Source organism: Schistocerca piceifrons, chromosome 4 (assembly GCF_021461385.2).
Source record: "Schistocerca piceifrons isolate TAMUIC-IGC-003096 chromosome 4, iqSchPice1.1, whole genome shotgun sequence".
In the NCBI taxonomy this organism is placed as follows: Eukaryota; Metazoa; Arthropoda; class Insecta; order Orthoptera; family Acrididae; genus Schistocerca; species Schistocerca piceifrons.
The window spans coordinates 525175348-525196897 of NC_060141.1; the positions used below are offsets into that span (position 1 = coordinate 525175348).

Sequence of the window (21550 nt, forward strand, 5' to 3'; positions counted from 1 at the left end):
CCACCAAGGAATGCACTAAAAATCCCAGTCTAAAATCGTACGGAAAAAAAAAAAAAAAAAAAAAAAGGAGAGAGAGAGAGAGGGGACAAACACTTAGATCAAGCGATAAAAACCCCCTGAACGAATAAAACTCAAAACTAAATCTGCCATCGCAACGTTATCTGATAAAAGTGCAGGAAGCATATCAGGCAGCGCAAACGTCTGCCTGAGCGGAGTTAATAGTGGGCAGTCCAAGAAGATGTGGACCACCGTCAATGCTGACACGCAGCGACATAAAGATGGGTCCTAGCGGCGCAATAAATAGCTGTGTGTTATCCAGGTGTAATGCATAGATGGCAGAGGACAACAGAGTCCTTGCGAGAGTCCCTCAAGGTGGAGCACCACGCACCGGTAGCCTCCTTGATGGCCGGAAGTTTGTTGGGTGAAGGAAGCATGTGCCATTCTTCACCAAAGGTGCAAAGTTCCTGCTGCTGCAAAACTGACCTGAGGTCACTCTCCGAATGGCCTATCTCCAAAGCTGATGCACCGACAGCCTGTTTGGCCAGCGTGTCAACATGATCATTTCCCGGGATGCCGACACGCCCCTGGGTCCACACAAAGACTACAGAGCGGCCGCAATGGGCAAGAGTATGGAGGGACTCCTAGATAGCCAGCACCAAACGAGAGCGACGGTAACACTGGTCAATAGCTCGTAAACAGCTCAGGGAGTCACTGCAGATAAACAAACAATGGAGATGACAAGAGATGACACAGGACAAGAAAGACACAGGCAGAGATCAGACAAAAGGAATTAAAATCACACCAAGTGTGGCAGAAGTGGATATACTCTAGGGTGCGAGAGATGGCAACCAGCTCGGCAGTGAAAACACTGCAGCCAGCCGGCAATGAGTGTTGTTCATAATGATCCCCTAGAGTAAGAGCATAACTGACATGACCAGCAACTATCGAACCATCAGTATAGACAACATCAGAGCCTTGAAACGCGGCAAGGATTGAAAGAAAGCAGCGGCGGAGGGCCTCAGGAGGGACTGAGTCCTTCGGGCCCTGTGCCAAATTGAGCCAAAGGCTTGGGCAGGGCACACACCACGGGGGTATACGCAGAGGGTCCCAGAAAAGAGGTGGAAGCTGGAAAACCTCAAGCCCATAGACAAGAGCTCTGACGTGAACCGCGATCATACACCCTGACCGGGACCGTCGTTCCGGAAGATAGCCGACCAACTGAGGGAAAAGGAGACGATAATTGGGATGCCCGGGCAAGCTACAAACGTGTGTAGCTTAAGTGGCCAGTAATCGTTGGCGCCGGAACCGCAATGGAGGGACTCCTGCCTCCACAAGTATGCTGTTGACAGGGCTTGTCTCGAAAGCTCCAGTGGTGAATCGGATCCTGCTGTGAAGGATGGGGTCCAGCAACCGCAATGCAGGAGGTGATGCTGAACCATAAGCCAGGCTCCCATAATCTAGACAGGACTGAATTAATGCCTGGTACAGCTGTAGAAGGGCAGACCGATCGGCACCCCAGCTGGTGTGACTCAAGCAATGAAGAGCGTTAAGATGCCGCCAGGATGTTTGTTTAAGCTGCCGAATATGAGGCAACCAAGTCAACCGGGTATCGAAAACCAATCCCAAAAACCGATGCGTCTCTACCACAGCAAGAGCTTCGCCGTCAAGATAAAGCCATGGCTCAGGGTGAACAGTGCGTCACCGGCAGAAATGCATAAAGCAGGTCTTGGCAGCCGAAAATTGGAAGCGATGCACTACAGCCCAAGACCGTGGCTTTCAGATAGCGCCCTGCAGCTGCCGATCAACAGCTGCAATGCCAGTGGAGCTATAGTATAGGCAGAAGTCATCAGCATACAAGGAAGATGAGACAGATGTTCCCACTGCCGCAGTGAGCCCACTAATTGCAATCAAAAAGAGGCAGACACTTAAGACAGGTCCTTGCAGTACCCCATTCTCCTGAACTCGGGAGGAACTATGGGAGGCCGCAACTTGCACACGGAAGGAACGAAGTGACAGAAAATTTTGTATGAAATCAGGAGCGGACCCCAAAGACCCCAACCATGAAGTGTAGAGAGGATGTGATGTCGCCATGTCGTATCATATGCCTTCCGCATGTCAAAAAAGACGGCGACCAGATGCTGACAGCGGGCAAATGCCGTACAGATGGCAGACTCCAGGCACACAAGATTATCAGTGGCAGAGCGGCCCTTATGGAACCCGCCCTGAGACAGAGCCAGAAAGCCCCCAGACTCAAGTAGCCAACTCAATCTCCGGCTCACCATGCGTTCGAGCAACTTGCAAAGAATGTTGGTGAGGCTAATGGAGTGGTAGCTGTCCACCTCCAGTGGGTTCTTGCCAGGTTTCAACACGGGGATTACGATGCTTTCCCGCCACTGTGACAGGATCTCACCCTCAACCCAGATATGGTTGAAAAGGTCTAGGAGGCGTCGCTGGCAGTCCACCGAGCAGTGTTTGAGCATCTGACAGTGGATGCGATCTGGCCCGGGAGCCGTATCAGGCCAAATGGCTAGGGCACTTTGGAATTCCCACTCACTGAATGGAGTATTGTACGATTCAGGGTGGCGCGTGTGAAATGAAAGGCTCCGACATTCCAACTGCACTTTCAGGGAGTGAAAGGCCAGTGGGTACTTCGCAGAAGCGGAACTCTGAGCAAAATGCTCCCCCAAGCAGTTTGCAATTGCGTCGGAGTCATTAAAGACTGCTCCATTCAGTGAAAGTGCAGGTACACTGACGGGGGTCAGATAGCCTAATCTTGGCCCAAACCTGCGATGGAGAGGTATGGAGGCCAATGGTGGAGACATACCTTTCTCATCACTCCTGCTTGCATTGGCGAATGAGGTGACGGGCTTGCGCATGGAGCCATTTAAAGGCGATGAGGTGTTCCAATGAGGGATGCCACTTGTGACGCAGGAGTGCCCGCCTGCGATCTTTAATCGCCTCAGCGATTTCGGGCGACCACCAAGGCACAGTCCTCCGCCGAGGGGACCCAGAAGAACAGGGAATGGCAGACTATGCAACAGTAACGATGCCGGTGGTGACCGAGTGAACCACCGCATCAATGGCGTCATTGGAAAGAGGCTCAATAGTGGGAATGGAAGTGAACAAGTCCCAGTCAGCCTTATTCATAGCCCATCTGCAGGGGCACCCAGAAGAGTGATGCTGTGGCAGTGACAGAAAGATCGGAAAGTGGTCACCACCGCACAAGTCGTCATGCACACTCCACTGGACAGATGGTAATAGGCTAGAGATGCAGATTGAAAGGTCGATGACAGAGTACATGCCATGCGCCACAATGAAATGTGTGAAGGCACCATTATTTAAAAGAGAAAGGTCGAGCTGTGCCAATACTTGCTCAACGGTGCTGCCTCGGCCTGTTGCTACTGATCCACCCCACAGATGGTTATGGGCGTTGAAGTCGCCCAGTAACAGAAAAGGTGGCGGCAATTGGGCCATCAGCGCAGCCAGGACACGCTGTGGGACGTCACCATCCGGTGGAAAATAGAGACTATAGACAGTAACAGCCTGAGGTGTCCACACCCGAACAGCGACAGCCCCTAAAGGTGTTTGTAGAGGGACAGACTCGCTGTAAACGAAGTGAAGGACGTAGATGCAGATGCCACCAGATACCCTCTCATAAGCTGCCTGGTTCCTATGATAACCCCGACAGCCAAGGAGGGCAGGGGTTCGCATCGCCAGAAACCAAGTTTCTTGAAGAGCAATGCGGAGGAAACGGTGAAGGCTGAAAAGTTGTCGGAGCTAAGCAAGATGGTGCAAAAAACTGCTGCAGTTCCACCAGAGAATGACATTTTCCATGGCCGAGAAAGGCGTGAAGGGATCGAGGAGGCAGATTATGCCGCTGGGTCACCTGCTACCACCAATTGAGTATCTGTGCGAGTGACATCCATTGTGTCTGAGAGTCCGGCGAGATCTTGGTCCTTGAAGGCCAAGATGAAGGCACCGGTAGCAATCTGATTATCCTTCAGATCCCGATCAACGCGACGGATAAAATGAACACCTCGTCACTCTAAACTGGCGCGCAGCTCGGCATCAGACTGCAAAAGAAGGTCCCTATGGAAAATAATACCCTGGACCATATTTAAACTCTTAAGGGGTGTGATGGTAACTGAAACATCCCCCAACTTGTCACAAGCAAGTAACTTTTGCGACTGGGCAGAGGATGCCGTTTTTATCAATACTGACACAGAGCACAATTTGGACAAGCCCTCCATCTCCGCAAACTTGTCCTCTAAATGCTCTACGAATAATTGAGGCTTTGTTGACATGAAAGACTCCCCATCAGCTCTCGTACAAACTAGGAACCAGGGCGAATAATTGTCACTGCCATCCAGAGCCTTACGCTTCACCCACTGTGTGGCCAGGGAGTGTAACGATTTGGGATCGTATTTCTGAGCGTCGAATTGAGCCCGAGAATGCTTAGAGACTGCTGGTGGCTGGCCACCCGCAAGAGACGACGTACCACACTTCATTGTGGGTCATCCGCCCTGATGCCTCCCACTCCGACCAAGGGCCCTCCCCACGGGCGCCACCCAGCCTCAGCAAGGGCCAGCTGGCAGGACGGCCATTGTTGGGAGTCCTAATGCCCCAGGGAGATAGGCATCTACTCCTTGGCATATATGGGGAGTTAACGGCGCAGGCATCAGCAGAGTGATCCCTGTGTTGTCAGGGTGCTTCAACCAACAGAGTACATGGCGGCCCCACCACAACGGACTGGCTACCATGCTGGATATTAGGTGCGCAAGGAAGTTCATAATCGTCATCTCCGCAAAAAGCAACACTGCGTAGTGCATGGTGTAAATCGCACCCAGGAATGTATCCTTGCCCAAGAGATGGAGAACGAGCAGGACGGCAATGTGATGACAAGAAAGCTGGCTAAAGGTCTCAATGCACGATGGACACAATGCACCATGTAAGGTGCCCATCCCCAATTTGCTTGCTCTTCAGAAGAATTTGGAAATATGGAGGTCAAACCCAAGAGGGGACCATCACCTATAAGCTAAAATGTTTGAGACTCCTTTTAGTCGGCTCTTACAACAGGCAGGAATACCGTGGGCCTATTCTAACCCCCGAACCCGCAGGTGGGTCTGGGCTGTCTGATGATGCACAGCCTGTGTCAGTTGTTGCTGCACCTATGACACTGTCTCCACAGAGCTGCAACCATATGACCACTGCTTCCATGTCCAACCTAGCCACACAGATGTCACCTCCATGCCACACCACCAGCCACCAGCCATCCGCTGCCATCCACTGTCATGCCGTGGTAGTCAGGCCACCGTTGCTGTCCATGGGGAATGCCTGTGTCAGTGCATCTGTACCAACATGCCAGGAACAGGATATCCCTCCCACTGTCAGTTTCAGGTGCATTGAACCACATCTGTTAGTGTCTGTTGATAAAGTGTTCCAATAACTGATTTGCTGCATTCATTGCCTGGACCTCCACCAACCTCCAGCAGAGAACCACTCAGCCAATCCTATCCTATATTACACTTGCTATAGTATTGGTGTCAGAATATCTGCTGGAACTAGACTTGGGTCTTCCAACAGAGCCTTGAAGAGAAGACGGTGCAGTAGCAGTCATGGTCAGTGTTAGTTTGCAAGTAAGTGTCGGCAATTTTTTTTTGGCCTGTCTGGTTATTTTTGTCCTTTCCTTTATCTATGAGTATACTGTAGGGGGATACTGGCAGGGGATGCTACAACACGTCAGGGCAATGAAAAATTGCAGGTTGCTCAGCCCTTCGCAGAGTTTCAGGAAGAAAAATATGGTACCTAATGGCATTATCATGAAGCCTGTCTGGTTATTTTTGTACTTTCCTTTATCTATGAGTATACTGTATGCTATACTGAGCAAAATCTCTGTCAGTGAGAAATCAACAACCCAGGAGGCAATTCAGCATATACTAAAAATAAGGTAGCTATGGTCAGAGCTGACATGAAGCTTCGAGTACAGAAGCAAATAATTTGAAAGGTCAAAGAATGGAAGGTTCATCTTTGGACGTGTCTTCACCTATCCTTCATGCTGGTACAGTCTCATTGGTGGCACCAATCCAGGTAAATCTGGGAAATGCATTTTTGTCTTCATAGGTAGTTTGCGTATGGCCTGAAACACAAGATCCCTTTTTGACCCCCTCACCTGACAGTACCAGAATGGTGCAATTACTTAAGTGAGTAGTTTGCAGCTGAAGCCAATAGATTTGGAACCGAGAAGGGGAACTGCCTTCTAAAAATATTACATTCTTGTCCAGACTGCAGCGAGAAACTGAACAGTATTCCTGGAGTGATGAACAGTTGTTGGGCGCAGTTCATTTAAAACTGGTAGGGGATGCTACAACACGTCAGGGCAATGAAAAATTGCAGGTTGCTCAGCCCTTCGCAGAGTTTCAGGAAGAAAAATATGGTATCTAATGGCATTATCATGAACAACTTAATGGTGTAGCAAAGAAGGAAGTAAAATCTTTAGAGTGTTGTGTGGACTGCATCAGAAGGATCAGGGTCAATATGTATGAATTAATGAATGACGATCATGTCAATAAAGCCAATTTCATCAAGCAGAACAACAGGTGGTTGATGCATTTTTGCAGGGCCTTCCATCCAAAGTGCTGCAGAAGGTATGGAAAGAGCTTCTGATAACTTTGGATGAAGCAGCAGCAGCAAATGCAGCAGCTTTGACTGAAACTGATTCACTGACTAGACCAAGGGTGAAGCAAGAAGTGTTTAATGCATAGACTGTATGTTATAGACGTCTTTCTCTTAGGCATGTTCAAAAGTTCTGTATGAAGCCACAATATTTGAGGTGCAAGCAAATGGGGCACTCTGTTAGAAAATGTCCATAGGCACTAAGATGATGGAATCAATGAAACACTTGTGCCCCTGTTTTAAACAGAACAGAGGCACTGTGACCACTGTGCAACACTCCCAGTAAATTCGAGTAAGGGACACCATGGGGCAAAATCTATTCAGTTGTGTAAAAGGTAGGTCACATAAGCTGTTGTTACATACAGGATCACAGATACCCATGGCTGGCCAGAGTATATTGAGTACAATGAATTTGAGCCCAACATGCTGTAGGTTAATTGGTGTGGGTGGTAAAAGTGTGAATTCTCTCAGTTCCACACTGTTGGGTTTCTGAGTTGGAAGGAGAGACTTTCAAGTGTGTGTGTGGAAGTTCTTCCTACCATGGGCGTTAGCTACGGTGTCATTCTGGGTCTGGAATTCCTGATTAAACATCACACCCAAAGAGATTTACAGCAGCGCATAATAGAGCTGGGCAAGACATAATTCAGTCTAGGTTTTATGGTTGAAAGAACCAAACTGTCTCAAGGAATACCTGAGATGTTGGTTAAACCTATTAAACTGCAAACACAATCTCTGAGTTTTACTTGCGGGATACGATACCGAAAGGCACAGTAGGACGGGTCTGAGTGAATGTAGAAGCTGCTACCCCGATTAATACAATACATGGCAACAAGGTACTGGATGCAACGCAATGTTTCATACAAGGTAGTTTGTCATATGTGCACGAGTTAGATGGTAGCCGAGTAGTGTGCACCTGTGAAGATAACTTTCATTTAGAGGACGTGAGGATATCGAAAGAAACACTGAAAACTAACTAAGAAGTCTTATACGATGAATTAGAAAGGTATTTAAATGCAGAATACCTAAAGCTGGAACAATCTGTCAATTTACCTGTACTAAGTGAAAAAGTGATGCACCTGAAAGGACGTGATATAGAAGATACGTTGAAGTTATTGGAGGAATGTGCAGCCTCATTTAACCCGTCTGGACCATTGCCAGCAACTCCTCTGGTGCAACACAGAAACATGTCAAGAGTCGCACTCAGAAAGCTTCTCCAGTCCCACTGCTATTGAGATCTAGATCTACATCTACACTCCACAAACTACCATGAGGAGCAACGCAGAGGGTAAATCCTATAGTAGCAGTCATTAGGGTTTCTTTCTATTCCATTCATTTATGGAGTGTGGGAAGAATGACTGTTTGAATGCAAGTATGCATGCAGTAATTATTCTAACCTTATCCTCATGATCCCCATGTGAGCAATACATAAGAGGTTGTAATATGTCCCTAGAGTTACCGTCTAAAGCTGGTTCTTGAAACTTTTTTAATAGACTTTCTCGGGGTAGTCTACACCTGTCTTGAAGACTCTGCAAGTTCAGTTTCTTCAGCATCTCTGTGACACTCTCCATGGATTAAAAAAAAACCTGCAACCTTTCGTGCTGCCTTCTCTGTATACATTCAGTATCCTCTGTTAGACCTATCCGGTACAGGTCACATCCACTTGAGCAATATTCTATAACAGGTCGCACGAGTGATTTGTAAGCAATCTCTTTTGGACTGACAGCCTTTCCCCCGTATTCTACCAATAAACTGAAATCCACCATCTGTTTTAACCATGGCTGAATCTATGTGATCATTCCATTGCATATCCCTACGTACTGTTACAACCAGGTATTTGTATGTGTTGGCCGAGTCCAACAGTGACTCGTTGATATTAGGGTCATAGGATACTACATTTTTTTGTTTTGCGAAGTGCAAAATTTTCACATTTCTGAACATTTAGAGCAAGTTGCCAATCTCTGCACCATGTTGAAATCCTATCAAGATCTGACTGAATATTTATGCAGCTTTTCTCAGATAGTAGTTCATTATAGATAACTGTATCATCTGCAAAAAGCACGATTTTACTATTAATATGGTCCGCAAAGTCATTAATTTACAACATGAACACCAAAGGTTCCAACCCACTTCCCTGGGGCATACCTGAAGTTACTTCTCCATCGGATGATGAATCTTCTTCCAAGATAACATGCTGTGTCCTAAGGGGTACCATTATTTGCGGCACGTCTGAACTGCTGACAATTAATAGACTCCTACCCTTTTGCATTTGCCTTCTCCTGACACCAGACAAAATGGTTTCCCCAGAACAGGTGAAGAGAGTCCTACTGGCTCAGTTTCAGTTTAAGACAGCACCTCAGAACTGTTGTTTGGGGTATCAGTACAACACCCTGAGTGCTTCCTGGTCCCCGTCCACCCTGTATAGGATGCCTAAATCCACCGTTGACACACCTCTCACAGTCAAGTGGGTGAGTAATGACACGTCCTGTACTTTCTGCAGTGAAGACAGGATCCACAGGAGAGGATAGTACTTGAGGTACCTCTGGTACAAGTATCACAAGCAGATGACTCTCAGGAGCTCTTCCAACACACCGATTTGCAGCAGCTGCCAATCATTTGACAGTAGTCAGGGCGATTTACAAACATCAACCAACTTATGCCCTGTTAGGGAACACCACTCACAGTGGGGCTGCATTCTGGCATGCTACGGGAAGGCGCCTGATCTCTACATTCAAACACTACACTGCAATATCACTGAAAGATTACGATCTGCAGAACTGTAATGCTACATATGGCCCTTACAATGCAGAGACTCTATCCCAAGAGGTAGAATGAAAACTTCTGACACTTGAGAATGCTGTTCTGAGGCATATTTTTGGACCAATTTCAAAGAGAGGTGACTGGAAAAAGAGGGAGAGGGAGAATTGTGAACTGAGCTGTACAAATCATCATACATTGTGTTCGTGGTTAAATAGAGGAGACTGAAATAGCAAATAATACATTGAGTAGGCCAGATGACCAGGAAAGTTGTGGAAGAAGACATCAGAGGTAACAGACCAAGGGAAAAACCATATCTGAGATGGGTTGATGGGATAAGAGAGGATATGAGTACGATGGGACCACCTGGAGAAGAATGCATGGATTCAAGAAAATGAAGGAGGCCATGGTTTGTTTGGCTGACCTAGTAAATAAGCGCACTGTTTGGAAAGATATAAACAATACTAGCAGCAGCGACAAAGTAAATAAGTGTGTAACAATATGTGGAGAGGGTGAAGTTTCTGAGCGCACCAATCCGTGAGTATTGATGTGCAACAATGGCTCCAGGCCTATGAAGTCTGTTGAGCTTCGGTGGGATATACAAAATTCAGTGATTTTTACATGACATGCCACAGGAAGGCAGCCTGATTTTGCTGTCAGCTGCTGTCACCAGCAGAGAGTGAATATCTAAAAATTAACAGACCTTCCTTTTGTAAGGTAACACTACACAATAATATAATTACGAGCGCGCGCGCGCACACACACACACACACACACACACACACACACACACACACACACACACACACACACTGCAATTAACTTTCCTTACAAAAGGAAGGTCTGTTAATTTTTAGATATTCACTCTCTGCTGGTGACAGCAGCTGACTGCAAAATCATGCAGCCCAGACACTTCTTCCATGTCACTGATACGTGAGCCACTTGGGATCATTTTTCGTTGTTGTAATGATGAGTTCAGTAGAAAATAAAACTTTTAAGAAACAGAAAATAACATCACAGTGTAAGATTCTTCAACCTCTCTAGGAATAATTCATGACAAAATAGTTCATGGATGAGAGGTCAGCTGTCAGTTTCTAAGGGGACACAAATTTTTGGCAAAGGACTACATTGCAATCATCTGGTGTGCAAATGAACTGAGTGCCTAGGACAAGCATGGCCCTGGTTAACATACTTACTTAAGCTCACGGGCCACCTTGTCACAGCACATCATCAGAACTGTAGCATCCATGACGTTAATGTTTATGGGGTAATGCACCGAAATGAATGACACAAATTTCCCTATACACCATGCCAACAAATTATGCCTAAAAATACCCACTCCGCAGCCTCCTCCTGCCCCATCACCCCCCCCCCCCTCTCTCTCTCTCTCTCACCTCCCCCCCCCCCCCAAAAGTATTTCTTCTGGGGGTCACATCCAGCCCAAGGGTTGCTGGTTGCCTATCTGTAGCCTAGGAGCTTCTGTGGCACTGTCATCTCGTAACCCCCTCCCCTCCTTTTCTGATTTCTCATGTGTCACATTCACATCGCTTCGGGAAGACACGAATCACAGCATAAAAAGGTTTCACAAGCTGCTGCAGCAATGGAGGAGCTGTATTATGAATGCCTTAGCATGATGCCATGAAAAATATGCGGTGAATAACATCACCAACATAATTCATCACACTGATATAGCAGCAGCCAGAAGACACAAGAGATGTGTTAATTTAGTCATGGTATGGGAGAGAGTATGCTTTACTGGTTGGTGCCTGGAAGGATTAATGAAAAACTATTTAAAACACGTTTATAGCTGGATAATCTAGGGGTAGTGTCTATGGTTAGTAATCAAAACATCTTCGGCCCGGTTGAAACCAACCACCGCTTAAATTTTGATTAATAATCAGCATTGGCAGCTGAATACTTCCGGCATAAGATGTCACCCTCATTCTGCTAAAGGCCTTTTCACAGAGGGTGGAGGAGTGGACGGAGGTTCAGGGCACTCCCTTGTCCTTGGGATGGGAAATTGCCCCTAAAGGTGGAAGAATCGGCATTCATCAATGGCATGAGGATTCAGAAGGCAATGGAAACCACTGCATTAATGATGCATAATGTGTGTGCAAAGGACATGCGGCCTATAATTGAAAAAATATCATGATAATCTCTCCACTGGCAAAAGATTCCGGAATAGTCTTCCCTTTGGATCTCCGGGAGGGGACTGGCAAGAGGAATGTGACCATGAGAAAAAGATTGAATAACCAATGAAAGAATAACATTCTACGAGTTGGGGTGTGGAATGTCAGAAGCTTGAATGTGGTAGGGAAACTAGAAAATCTGAAAAGGGAAATGCAAAGGCTCAGACTAGCTACATAGGGGCCAGTGAAGTGAAATGGAAAGAAGACAAGGATTTCTGGTCAGATGAGTATATTAACAGCAGCAGAAAATGGTATAATGAGAGTAGGATTCATTATGAATAGGGAGACGGGGCGAGTATGTTACTGTGGACAGTTCAGTGACTGGGTTGTTCTTATCAGAACTGACAGTTCAGGTACAAATGCCGACATCACAAACTGAAGATGGAGAGAGAGAGAGAGAGAGAGAGAGAGAGAGAGAGAGAGAGAGAGAGAGAGAATGAGGATACTGAAAGGGTAATACAATATGTAAAGGGGGATGAAAACCTAATAGTCATGGGGGGAGTGGAATGCAGTTATAGGGGATGGAGCAAAAGAAAAGATTACACGAGAATATGGTCTTGAACAAGGAATGAGAGATGAGAAAGACTAAATATTCTGTTCAGAAATCACAAGAGAAGGAGGAATATTTGGAAACAGCCAGGTGATAAGGGAATATTTCAGTTAGATTATATCATGCTCAGACAGAGATTCCAAAACCAGATATTAGATTGTCAGTCATACTCAGGAGCTGATTTAAACTCAGATCCCAATGCAGAAGGGATGAAGAGCAGGCTGAAGTTTTAGATATTAGTCAGGAAGAATCAGTACTCTCAGAAGTGGGACATGGAAGTACTAAGGAATGACAAGATTTGATTGAAGTTCTCTAAGGCTATAGAAACAGCAATAAGGAATAACTCAGTAGGCAGTACAGCTGAAGAGGAATTGACATCTCTAAAAAGAGCAATCACAGAAGATGGAAAGAAAAACATAGGTACAAAGAGGGTAACTGCGAAGAAACTATGGGTAAAAAAAAAAAAAAAAACTTCAGTTGATCAATGAAAGAAAGAAGTAGAAAAATGTTCAGCGAAATTCAGGAATACAGAATACTAGTCGCTGAGGACTGAAATAAATCGGAAGTGCAGGGAAGCTAAGATGAAACGGCCGCATGAAAAATGTGAACTAACAGAAAAAGAAATGATTGTCAGAAGTACTGGCTCAGCATATAGGAGAGTCAAAACAACCTTTAGTGAAATTAAAACAAAGGGTGGCAACATTAAGAGTGCAATGGGAATTCCACTTTTAAATCCAGAGGAGAGAGTAGATAGGTGGAAAGAGTACACTGAAGGCCTCTATGTGGGGGGAAGATGTGTGTGATGTGATAGAAGAAGAAACAGGAGTTGATTTAGAAGAGATAGGTGATCCACTATTAGAATCAGAATTTAAAAGAGCTTTGGAGTACTTAAGATCAAATAAGGCAGGAGGGATAGATAACTTTCCATCAGAATTTCTAAAATTATTGGGGAAAGAGGAAACAAAATGACTATTCACATTGGTGTGTAGAATATACGAGAATGCCAACATACCACCTGTCTTTCAGAAAAATATCAGCATATAATTCTGAAGACTGCAAGAGCGGACAAGTGCGAGAATTATCACACAATCAGCTTCACAGTTCATGCATCCAAGCTGCTGACAAGAATAATACATAGAAGAACGGAAAAGAAAATTGAGGAAGTGTAAGAAGTCAAACAGTTTGGCTTTAGGAAAGGTAGGGGCACCAGAGAGGCAATTCTGACATTGCAGTTGATAATAGAAGCAAGACTACAGAAAAATCAAAAAAGGTTTGTGGGATTTGTCGACCTGGAGAAAGCATTCGACAAAGTAAAATGGTGCCAAAATGTTCGAAATTCTGAGAAAAATAGTGGTAAGCTACAAGGAGAGAGACAGGTACAGGAGTGGGATTAAAATTGAAGGTGAAAGGATATCAATGATACGATTTGCTGATGACATTGCTATCCTGAGTGAAGGTGAAGAAGAATTAAATGATCTGCTGATGGAATGTACAGTCTAATGAGTATAGAGTATGCGCTGAGAGTAAATGGAAGAGTTGGGGGGGGGGGGGGGGACCAGATGGCGAGGATTTGCCTGGAGCGATTTATGGAAACCACGGAAAACCTAAATCAGGATGGCCGGACGCGGGATTGAAGCGTCGCCCCCCAGTATTGAATTGTTTCACGAACATGTAGAAATACCAGACTGTATTACCTTCAACAGAGGGTCACAACTAACAGGGCAGAAATGATAACAGAGGTTAAATCTAAGGGAGAATACTTGTCATCTTTAATTGATAACTTACAAAAACTCAAAAGTCACCACTATGTTTCTAAAATCCAAAGTAAGTTTGTGAAGGACAAAAAAGCACAACTTCATGAAACTGAATGGATAGTGCTAGCTGATTTTGCAGAAAATTTTACATTTGTGATTCAAGGACACCACTGGGTCGATGACCAGGCAACAGTACATCAATTTATTCTCTGCTTTAAAAATGAGAAAGATGAAGTTTGCAGTTCTTCAACTTGCATTCTAAGCGACTACTTGGAGCACAACACTTTGGCTGTACATGTGTTTCAAAAGTATGTAATAAATTACATTAAAGAAAATTTTCCCAAGGTTGAGAAGCTGATATACTTTTCAGATGGAAATGGTGGTCAGTATAAGAACAAAAAGAATTTTTCAAATCTGTGCAACCACAAAGTAGACTTTTGGTTGGAGGCTGAATGGCACTTTTTAGCATCTTGCCATGGTAGAAAAGCATATGGTGGAGTAGGAGGTACATGAAGTAAGTAAAGTAAGCCTACAAATACCAAATTCTCACAGTACAGGACATGTAGGACATTAACAGAATGGTACGTGGCCGTGTCATCAGTAGAAAGAAAGTTACCTTCATGTCTGCTTGCCCGATACGTTGTGAGCAATGTTTAACTCATTAGTTGATTAAGAACAAGCTACAAGAAAAGGTGGGTGGAAACTAAGCTGTTTCTTTCCCTACCAGAAAACAAGTTGGGTGGTGTGTGGTGACCTACGTCTTTGGCAAGGATAATATTAAAGGCATTACCTATTTTCTGATCAAGAAAGAAGAAGTGGTTCTGCATATGAAAACAACCCTTCAAACCAGATTTGAAAACTGTATAGCAATAAAAGGAATAAGGCATTTCCACAAATTCCTTGGTATTGCAGAAAACTTAGCCTGATGCTATGTAACATCAGAAACCAAAATTTATGAGGATATTGTGTCAGTAAAATTACATCTCTGTCTTTAACGTTGAATGACATAGTGGAAAATGTGTATCATGGACAGTGGTAGCTTGCAGAGGTTGAAAGAAGAAGTTTGGAAAAAAATGATCTTTTTGTGCATTTTTACCACCCCACTGGCTCAAGAACATCATTCAAGAAATCTACTAGTGAAAAAATTTGGATACCAATGAAAAATGTTTTAAGAAAACTTTCAGTGCTTGAACTTACCACAGCAACTGGGAGATCTTGTTCTATAACACAGAATCTGTCTGAAGAAATAGGTGTTCTTAACATTCACCACCAGGTTTAGGAACAGTCGCACCTCGACTGATGTTAATTGAAAATATTTATTTTAAGTATATCAAAATGATATAAATGTTAATTTCAGTGATGTTTCCACTTTTTGTATATCATTCGGTATCTTACTTCAATAATAATTGATTATATCCCACCAGTATCACACATGAATAGGCAACAGCCGTAAGATCAGTTGCAGAGTAATGTGAATTATTTCCTCATTTTCAAAAATTCATATCTTTGTTCACAGTCAGATATCAATGTTGAAATTTTTACAGTACATTGCTATCATATAGGTGTACAAACTGTGCAAAAATCATATTTTTATATTCAGTTCCACCTGAGATAACGAACCCCAAACTTAACAAAACATGAAAATTTTCAAACTTCAAAAATTCATAAAAAATTAAGGAAACATTTGTAAGTGTTGTTTCTCTATATGAGGCTAGTAGTGTACGATATCCAACTATAGAAAAAAAAATAGACTCTCATAAATCACTCCTTGCTTGTTATTTTTGAAAATTTTGATACCAAACTTTGGAGGTAATTTTGACTGGTTATTTTTGAATTGAGGGTATTTTGTGTAATAGACAATGTTGTAGAGGATACTTTTCTAAGAACAATCATGTCAGTTGCACTGTTTTAACTTAACCCAGTGCAGAGATATTAAAAATTTCGCTAATGTCTCTAAACAAACATCGTCGCACGCTCACAAACAAAAATGGCCACCATTCAGTAAAGGTGAAAGGTAAAATTTTTAAAAAAACCGATTTGAACTTCTTGATGATAGGGTAATTACATATTAAAAAAAAAAAATGTTTAAAAATGGCCAAGTAACCAACTTAATTTTTATTGGACCACTTCATTTGGATTGACTCACTGATGATTACAGTATGATTGTGGAGCTTAAATACAAGTGAACAATCATGCAAAATACTCAATGGGACATGAAACTAACTAGCTAGAACTGAAGACAACAACAACAAGGCATAGTCTGTGTCAATTCAGGCAGGCTAGGAAAATATTTTACCTTATAGTCTTGGATGTTATTGAATTTAGCATATGTTAAAATGAAGGATTAAGTGAGGAACACGTAATTTCTTGTTTTCGCCAAAACTTTCGTCAAAAATTTCTGCTCCAAGATAAAGCCCTCCAAAGATGACACTGTGATCGTCATTTTGAAGATGCAAATTTTGGAAAAAATTTTAAAATGCTGTATCTCTGGAACAGTTCTAGGTATTTTGTTGGTTTTTTCTATTTGAAAGATAATTGCTTTATGATTACAACGAAATCCTCCATTTGGACTTACCTGTCAAAGTGTTTTTAATATAGTGTTCTGAACTTTTTTTAATAATTTATGGATCTTTTTTCAAAAATGCCAATCCTTAAAATTTTGATCACTGTCATACAGTTCTACATTCCCTCAAAAGGAGAGCTTCCACTTTTAGGTTGAACAGTTTTTATGAACAACTGAAATTTATGCCATACATAAAATCTGTTTTATCATCACATGACAGGTTCATAAAAATCCAAACCTAACCTTATTTAACATAATTTTAGTTTTGAAAGATGAGTATGAGACTCATTTTTAAACATTTTAAATGGTTCCAAAATGTATGTGAAAAAGATCCAAAGACCTAAAGGTTTCAATTTATACAACTTCTGTGCACTCTGTTTTGTACTGAAATTAGCCAGTCAGTGAACTAAAAATGTGTTCCATTGCTTCAGTATCTTCCTTTGATATAGAGTGATGCCTTCCTGTTGAACCAAGAAGAACTGGAGCACTTACAATCTTCAAAACATAGTGAACAGGAAATGAGCACTGATGGTGCTGCAGCTGTCATTCAGCTGGAAACCTATGTCCAGCAGCTGGTCCATGTGGTAGCATACAGTTCACTACAATTTTGTTTAACTCATAACTGGTATCTATAATCTCTGCAATCCACCAGTCTCAGTCATACACACACACACGACAAACATCTCCCTTCTCAGGTTGTGAATCTGAATATTATCTTGCTGTTTCTGAGGTGTTGGCCGAATGAACGTAATTTCTTCTTTCTTGCTCTATAAAGCGCATGCAATATGAGTTCGCCCATCACTTTCAGTCCAAAAATGTGTCTTCTGAATTCCTTTCCCAGGGGTAGTTTGCTTGGACCATTCTTTTTCTTCTGCTCATGGAATTCTTCGATTTCCTCTGTATTTGGTCTGGAAAGATAATGTTTCGTAGCATAGTTCTTCAGCAGGCCTCCTACACCATTACAAGGCCCCTTCCCATGACTAGTACACTGCATACCCAGTCAGTTGGCACAAATGACTTACTCAATTCAAACAGCTGGTAACGATTTTTAAAATGACTACAAGCACCATCAGAAATAAAGATGATCTTCTCTGCCCCTGTTTGCAGCATGTGCTGGGTCATGTCCTGTGTCATTACTTATAACTGCTACACTTGTGGTCTTGTTTTGAAAATATGTTACTCCTGTAAAAATTGAAACCTGGTCATTACTCCATGACACCATTGTACTTTTTGTGGGAGAACTACAAACCAGTTCTCAGCAAAATCACAGCGAAGCACTAAACATATTCTTCAGCCTGTACATACCCTTTCACTTCTGCAATGTGGTGGTGTTGCAATTCCTTCAGATGCTGGTGTGTTACTCATTTCACTGACCATTTACAAAGTTAACATCAATGACACTGCCAACAGCAATAGTTTTCTTAGTTAAATATTTTCCTCTCACATGTGTAATTTCTGCGGAGTTATCTGCTATGTCTTCCAGGCCAAGTGTCAGTGAAGACAGTCCTCCCTTTCCAGGACAGTCACCACATTCCTGAAACAAACTAGTTTCTCACTTTACGTCACAGACTACTAATGACTTCACACGCCCAACCAAGGTGTCATATGTCACATGCTCCAGTAAGTTCTTCAAAGTTACCACCTGAAGTTCAAAATTCACGCAGTACAACATAAACAGACATTTCTACGTGGGTGTGGAACTACCCACTTAGGTCATACTGCAAAAAATTTTGATCTTCCAATATCTTTTACAACTTTTTGACCTTTAACTGTTACAGTTATAGTGTCTTTTTTGTTGGCACTCTGGTGAGAACAGTCCCATTTATCTTCCACATAAAATGACTGCACTCTTTGAACTTGAGCTGCTTCTACAGGATGACCATAATTGGGACCTGGTCTTATAGAGACTTCTTTTACAGACCTCACATTTCTCGATTTGTCTACTGTGTACTTCGATACTGATAGAAAGTGGTTCAAAATTGTTTTCTTTGAAAATGTCTCTGGAATAACAGTTAAAACTTGCACATTTTCACTGTAGGATGCACAATATTCAACAGCTGAATTGATATTTGTGAAAAATTCCTGGCAAGAGACGCAAGAGTGCTTTGGTTAATTTTCTTCTGAAGATGGAATTTCTACTTTGAAGAGTGTGGGCAGTTTTGCTGTAGTGTATTCATCCATAGATTTAGTAAAGTTTAGCTGTAGTGTATTAATCCATAGATTTAGTAATTTCTCCAAGATTTCTTGAAGCATAGAGCTTATGACCCAACTACCTCTGTAGTTGGCTGATTCAGGGTATTCAATTCGTCCTCCATTGATGCAAAATCTGCATGGGAGGCTTCACCTTGTTCAGATACAATCATTGTAGTTACTCTTTCAAAACATTTAGAACACAAAACGTCATCACTGGGAACATCTTCACTTTGAAACAGTCTTCAAATTAGAACACTTATTCCCAACCCAAACAAAGTATGTTTTTTGTCTGTCTTATATATAGTTCTTTTATGGATATGCAAATAGTTTCCTGTGCCCGCAATCAGAAGACATTTCAAAGAGTCCTTTTCACAAAACACACTGCAACTCTGTCAACTGGCAAATTCCTCACAAAAACACAGAACTCACTGGATGGTCTCAGGTTTCTTAGAAGCCTCTTCCATAAACAAATTAGCACTGTACAACTACAATACAGAAACCTGCAATGAACAACCACGACAAAGAAACTGACAAACTACAACAAAGTGTAAGAAATATCTGCAATAATGAAAGTGAAAAGAAATAACTGCAACAAAGCCAACAGAAATAAACATTGCAACAAAGAAATTAGTAAGAAACAACTTCAGTGAAGACATACAGTACCCTTGAAAGTTAAAAAATTATTTTTTTAAATAAAATCTGTCAAACTTGAAAGTAGAAGCTCTCCTTTTCTGGGAATGTAGAACTATACGACACTAATGTGGGGGGGGGGGGGGGGAGAAAGAAGAATTGGCATTTTTGAAAAAAAAAAAAAAAGTTTTTTCCACAAATTGTAAAAAAGTTCTGAGCGCTATAGTAAAATAACTTTCACAGATAAGTCCAAATGGAGGATTTCTTTGTAATCATAAAGCAATTATCTTTCAAATAAAAAAACCCAAACAAAGTATCTAGAACTGTTCCAAAATTCACATCTTCAAAATGGTGTTCGCACCTTGTATTAGCTATATTTGCAATACACATTTACAGCTGTATGTGATACAAAAGTTTATTCTACATATTTCCATTGATTAACAAGTTACGGAATCTCTTTGTTGGAAAATTCAATCTACATAGTCGATAGTTTCAAAATAGTGAACTGAGTTACAAGTCTTATGTCTGATGTCATCGCACCATCCTTCTTCAAAAAGCTGGGTACTTTACAAATAATTCACAATATAACTATGTATTAACGTCCTTTGACATTGCTAATGTTTGTTTCCATGAAAATAGTGAAGCGCATGAATGTAACACTCAGAGCAGAAACAACCTATGTTGGTACCACGACAGAAAGGAGTCTTATTTGTGGATTCAGCAACATACCAGAGCACATTTAATGTCATGTTTACAATGTACTTTAGTTTTAGACTGGATAACAGAACTTTCTGTTGGCCAACTCTTCCTACTCCACTGAAGAGTAACTTCACAGAAACTCCTGAATTTAATGTTTTGCATTATATTTAGAATCAGCACTGTAAAAAATTACGCCTAATGCAAAGTAATTTCACTGTACTACACTTTCATTTTACTCGTCTCCCTAATGTGCATACGTTCAAAGAACGACCAATACGCAGAAATTCACTGCATGTAGGCCCTTCGTACAAATGGTAATTCGATGAAAAAGCTAATATTTGCTCAACGTTAATGACACCATGCACACTTTTTTTCGTTAAGTTTTCTGGGTTGATAATATTGACAGTTTATACTTACAGCCTTGCTACAATGAAAATATAGAATCACAATGAAAAATCGAATATTTATTCTTGCGATCCTATAATTTTACACAGACAAAATACGGGATTTCAACCCTCACGACTGCTGGTAATCCTACAGTAGCGAACTCCGATTTGGAGGGGCAAAGGACTCTAACAACAAATAAAATTTGCTCTGGCAACTGACGCCGGTGGATTATTTTACATTTTCCGCACTTACCATGTGTGGCTGACGAATATTACACCTAAATTCTTTGGTGAGTATTCATCCCGTTAAATCAAAATACTGTACACTATTTACAAAACTACCTTCGTGCAGACCGCTCAATTCAAACACGGCAGCAAGTTTTACTTACCAAAGATAAAGTTGGTCATAAGTATTTATAAGATCTTTGCAGAATGACAGTTGAAACTTGCGCGTGTTGCAGTCAAGTAGCAAATGTGCATTTGCACAAGTCACCAACTATAAGTCAAAAGCAAACATGTGATTGGCTGTTTTCCCACATCGTCCAGCCTCTTTGATTTCGAAAATCAGATTGAAAATATTTTATATCGTAAATCTTATTCTCTTTCAACAGATTTGTATTTTAATTAATAATACGAAGATATATTTAAGCGTTGACTGTTCAAGGTAATGAGGGAAATTATAGTAACAGCCAATGAGAGCGTTTCTTCTGAACTATAAACGAAAACAGAAATTTGTCTACGGCCCTAAGATAAATGAAACATGTTTAAAACTGCCATACAATTATTTTTGCTCATAAGTAGAGAGAAAATTTGTTTGTAGGACAGTTTCATTGTTGTTAACTTTACCTGTATATCGAGAGTTTCTCCAAATAGCTATTGAGTGTATTTTGTTTGGACTTGTTAAACATGTTTTCAGTTAAGTTTCTCTGACTATGTTCTTCTAAAAAAAAGAGCGGCTGCTCGTAATACAATGACAACGACGTCGATTTTGATTCCCATTATAAACAAAATCTCCAGTTAGTAATTTTATGTACCAATGCAATAGGAACGAGAGACGGCTACACACAAAGACACCGTCAATCTCTTCAAAACTAAAAGTAATCAAAAGTTGGCGCATGCTTAAATACAGTGATAAACCACAACATTACGACCACTGCGCA

The 21550-nt window shown here is 42.1% G+C and overlaps 1 protein-coding gene across 1 annotated transcript in view; it reads right to left on the minus strand.

The window, feature by feature from the left end:
* LOC124795979 overlaps window positions 1-20761 on the minus strand; it is a 78589-nt gene extending 57828 nt beyond the window's left edge. Inside the window, exon 1 of the mRNA XM_047260061.1 lies at window positions 20644-20761. The gene's annotated coding sequence lies outside the window, so the exon portion shown is untranslated. The remainder of the gene's footprint in view (window positions 1-20643) is intronic.
* Window positions 20762-21550: the final 789 nt, after the last annotated feature.